This window comes from Frankliniella occidentalis, unplaced genomic scaffold (genome assembly GCF_000697945.3).
Source record: "Frankliniella occidentalis isolate FOCC.00 unplaced genomic scaffold, Focc_3.1 Scaffold41, whole genome shotgun sequence".
Lineage (NCBI taxonomy): Eukaryota > Metazoa > Arthropoda > Insecta > Thysanoptera > Thripidae > Frankliniella > Frankliniella occidentalis.
In genome coordinates this window covers 629,457-634,273 of record NW_026267171.1, presented here as the reverse complement: position 1 = coordinate 634,273, position 4,817 = coordinate 629,457, and the positions used below count along the sequence as shown (strand labels likewise).

The 4,817-nt window shown below is 55.4% G+C and overlaps 1 protein-coding gene across 1 annotated transcript in view; it reads right to left on the bottom strand.

Moving 5' to 3' along the window:
- Positions 1-1,193, bottom strand: part of LOC113203260 (uncharacterized) — a 61,235-nt gene extending 60,042 nt beyond the window's left edge. The window contains exon 1 of the mRNA XM_052266602.1: positions 1,076-1,193. The gene's annotated coding sequence lies outside the window, so the exon portion shown is untranslated. The remainder of the gene's footprint in view (positions 1-1,075) is intronic.
- Positions 1,194-4,817: the final 3,624 nt, after the last annotated feature.

Below are 4,817 nucleotides of genomic sequence, written 5' to 3'. Positions count from 1 at the left end.
CGGTCTTGCCGGCCCGCGGGGCAGTACGGCCGTCGTACGGCCGCACAGAAGTGGGCCAATAGCAGTGGCTGCACCGCTCGGCTCGGCCCAGCTCGGCTCCAGCAACATACCAGGCCGGGGCAGGGCTGCTGGCTGCTGGCGGCGGGGCAAGCCGGTCAGGGGATGGGCGGGCCGGGCCGGGCCGGGCCGGGTCGACTGGACAGAAATGCGATCACATCGTATGGCAGTCCAGGCGGGGATGGGAGGGGAGGGGAGGGGGCAGGCAGGGGCCACAGATATTACAGGATGACGTCGGCTGGTCCGACGGCGCACCACTGCCCTCCGTGTCGCGACGTGCGCCCGAAATACCTACTAACTTAGCTTCTTTGAGGACAACAAACTTTACTCTTAACTTCCTACAAAAAAACAAACAAAAAAAAACAACAACAACTTTGAATTGCAAAAGTTTGAGATTGGTAACATACCAAACATTTTGCGCAGCCGTAATACAAAGGAGCCACTTTTAAAATACTAAACAGTTTCTTTGTAAGAGACATTTCTCTGGTTTGGTACCTAGTGAAAGAGTTTTACAAAAAGCATTTGCAACATAGAAAGAATTATCATTGTGAGATTTTGTATCATGTTGTAATTTATTATTTGGAAGTGAGCGAGTGACCATTAATTGTTAAAATTGGGCGGATAACTATGTGCTTCATTGGAACTTCATATTAAATCTAACAAATTGCATTAGTCGTTGGTTTTTTTTATGGCAGATCTCTCCTCTCACCTAACAATATGGATTGAGATAAGTTGCCTTCAACACACACACACACAACACACACTTCAATGAAAGACTAGGTGGGACTGAGATGTGCAAAGGCCAGACCCTACTCATACAATACGTGCAGTTTTCAAAGTGTTTGGTGCCTTCGCACTAGTTGCCTTATCCTGCAGGTGACACTTACTTGTGCAACAACTGTACAACGGCATCAAAGTAACCCCCTAACCTAAACGGCTGATTATGTTAACAGCAGTTTGAAACCTTTCGCTAAAGAAAAACGATGCAATATTCCACGGTTAATGAAGTAAAACTTACGGGAGATGATTATCCCAGAACAGCTCCAACTGCCACGACGTGTTCCGTACCGAAAACGTATATAAAGTCTGATGATATGCACAAAGGATCTTGTAGTGGCGGCGCCATGACGAGACGACTGCTTTTGTTTTCTGTGTTCGAGTGATTCACGAAGGGCGGGGGACGAGGAGACGAGCGGTGGGCAGTTGCAGGAGTGTCGAGGAACTCAGGTTTGGGACGTTTTGGCATTTTCTCCGCATCATCCATATCCTGTTCCGCCTGAAACCCGAATGAAATCCAGCACTTGGACTAATTACCTTCTAACAGTGTCTGGTCCCTGTAACGATCGCGTCCCGTCGCGTGCCCTTCGGCGGTTTTCCTTCGAGCGCCACAACTGCTTCACGGCTGTTGCTCGTCTGCCGCGTGTGCGTCCGTGTGTCGCGGAGCGGAGCAAGAGTGGCCCGTCGTCGGCGCTAACGTTCAATCAGAGGACTTTACACCCAGGGCCAGGCAGGGCCCCGGCCCGGGACGACCACTGCAGCGGAACCCCCGCCCCCCCCCCCCTTCCCCTTCCCTTGGCGGCGCGGCCCGCCCCGTGGGGAGGAGGCCACAGGAAGGAGAATGTGGCCGTCGATCTGATCAGCTGCAGCAATTAGGGCAAAACAAATTATTTCCCCGGAGTAGGCTGGACCCTCTGCACGGTCTGCGCGCTTTGCTCGCCCGCGGTCCAGGACGCCGTTACTGTCGTCCACGATGAGCGGCCAACTTAACAACAGAGAACTCGGGACGTGTCGTGTCGTCGCAGACCAGCCGGGGAGCGGCATATTGCGTGGTTGGTTTGTCGATTGTGTTTAATGCCGCAAATCGGAGTAATTTGTTGATCAGCCATACACTACGCGGTATATGGCTTCGATGTAGGCAGGCCTACATAGCCTTAAATGAAAACAATATCATCACGACAAAATGGCGTCTATTTTTACGGAACGGAGGGGATGAGAATGACAAGGGAAGAGCCCGAAAGGGTGAAGTGGAGAAAGGGGTGTGATGGTGAGACAGATAGACGTCTCCCGGCGACAGTCGGGGGGGGGGGGGGCATAACGACGGAAGAAGAAGAAGAAGATGATGAAGAAGAAGAAGAAGAAGAAGAAGAAGAAGAAGAAGAAGAAGAACGCGAGTTACGGCGCTCAGGCCGCGACCATCCTGCCCTTCCCGTCCCACTTCTGCCCGGCTGACCGGAGCTCGGTAGTAGTTAGTTCACATCTCTTCGGCGCGCCACCAGTCGCCTGTTTGGCTCCTTATATTTCGGGTGAAATGGATCCAGAGCGGAGCGCTCCGCTCAGATAAATAATTAATCCAGCAGCTCCAGCCCCGTCCCGCTCCTGCTCCAGCCGCTCGTTCCGACGCGGAGCCCGCCGTTGGCGACTGCTCGACGCCCCGACGAAGCCAGCGCGACGCGCGCGAACGACAGTTTTTTGTCATTTGGCAAATTATTTTGGCGTCCGTCTGCATGCCGCGGTCACTTTTCGCCAGCAGCAGGGTGACGTTTGGAGCGAACAGATCAACACGCGGAGATCGACGATAAGAAATCGTGCGACGGCTTTGGCTGTACTGATTTGGAGGAGAGAGAAAAAGAAGAAATCAGATCCGCCTCCAATGGCAGCGAAATTGTTACATATACAGAAAGAAGTTAGCTTTCACTGAAACTTTGTTCTATGCCTCTCGCCACCTTCACCTTTAACTAAGAGATGGGTAAGAAAGTACGCCCGTCATTTGTCGTTGCGAACCTTCCAAGTTCAAGCTTACCAGGCTCTCAGCGCCTGACAGGTAGGCAACATCTCGCCTGCAGTGCACGCGTGTACTGCGGGGTGGCCTACCCCGAGTCTCGCAGGCGCTGAGCTCCCATCCAGCAGTTGACGAATAATGAATCTGAGAAAGACGGAGAGGGGGAGGGTAAAAATAAAAAGCCACCCTTTTTAATCGTAAAGGTGAAATAAACGCTGAACGCTGAACAACTTTTTCTACTACATATTAAACAACGAATTTGCATTTCACGACAGTACAACTACTAATTGCTGATACCATGAATAATCTGCTAAACATAAGTATTTTCCCTTCTAACATAGTTTGCGGATAATTTTATCGGCACTGGCGTTGCGCGGTGCACCCCGCGGGTACGGGCGGACGCCCTGCAGCAGGCGGCCCGGGGGCAGCAGAGCGCCTGCAGCAGAGCGCCTGCCCGTCTGCTCCACATCACGCGCCCGCACCGCGCGCCTCGCGATCGCTTCGCTTTAATTTTAGAAGCCCTTGGCCAAGGTCCCCCCCACTCCCTCTCCTTGTTGCTGCTGCTGCCGGCAAAGAAAGCAGTTTGGCTCGTGCAGCCGCCGCTGACCCGGTATGCTGTGGACAGGACAGGGGAAGGGCCCGGGACTCGCTGGGACCTGTGGGACCCGCGGGCAGCTGCAGCCGGGCCGGGTGGAGCCGGGCGGAGCCGGGCTGGACATCCATGGGCCATCGGACCGCATCGGACTGCCAATGAGTGCGAGAGAGAAAGGAGCGGAGGGGGAATGGGCGCGAAGAGGAGGGGGGAGCGAGCGGAGGACGAAAGTGTCGCCTCCCAGGCCAGGGCTGGGCGGCCTGCCGCCTGCTCCAGGAGTCTGGCTACCAGTCCGCATACCAAGGTGCGTGGTGGGAAGGAGATAGAAACAGGGTAAAAAAATAATGAAAATGGAAAAAAAAAAGGTACGCGGATTCGAACCCGGGCGTACGAGAAAGTATTTTGCTCGGCACGCTGGGCACGGAAGCTTGTGTCGCTCTTTCACTTCCACTTCCTTGAGCGAAACCGAGCGCGCCTTCGCAGAGGTAAGAAACGTAATGCTCGTTGAAAGTGAGTCTCAAACCGCGTTGATCCCCAACATTGTTCATTGTACCATTATTTTCTCGGGGTTGCTGCCTGATCTGCCGTGTGGCTGATTCGCCCAGACTGCACCACATGCAGTGCGGAAGTGCGGGTTATGGTATTTCATACCCGGTACCCGGTGGTAGCACCTCCGTAGGAACTCAGGAGCAGCCATAGGAAACTCGACATCGCCTCTCAGAACCTGTTGAATGCCACGGCGGCCGGGTGCACGGTATAGAAATGAATGCCCGTCCATTCCAATGAAGCGCGTGTAGCACCGGCCGGTTACAAATGGCTGAATTGCCCCACCCCGCCCCGCCCCGCTGATCCGGTAGCCCGGCGGTAGCCGAACCCAAAGCTCACTCCCCTTTTCACTTCTTTCTCTGCCGGCTTTTCCGCTCCTTGGTCGGCGGCACGGCCGGGAGAGAAAAGATGTGATTGCGCTGATGCCGCGTCTGATAGTGAAAAGGCTGGTCCGTGAGCTAGTCCGACAAGCGTGTGGGCGCGGCGGCGCGCGGGCGCAGCCAAGGCACCGCAGGCGCAGCGGGGCCCAGCGCAGCGCAGCGGGAAATTGACAAAACCGCGATATCCTCCAAACTAACGAAACGAGTCGGCGGCGGCGGCGGCAGCAGCTCCTTTCTTTGTACCGCTAACAACTTTACCTGCCCGGCTGGGCCCGGCCCGCGAGCGATCAAATTAAGTGCCCGGTGCGCTCGCGCGCGGGGCCCGGCGTGGGGTGGCGGGGCCGCAGCCCAATGGTGGACCAGGCGTGGAGGAAAGTCTAAGCCGGCCGATACGATGCGCAAGGTGAGACTGCAGTGTGCCTGCCTGGTCATTCATTGCACAGCGCGGGGGGCGGGGGAGGGA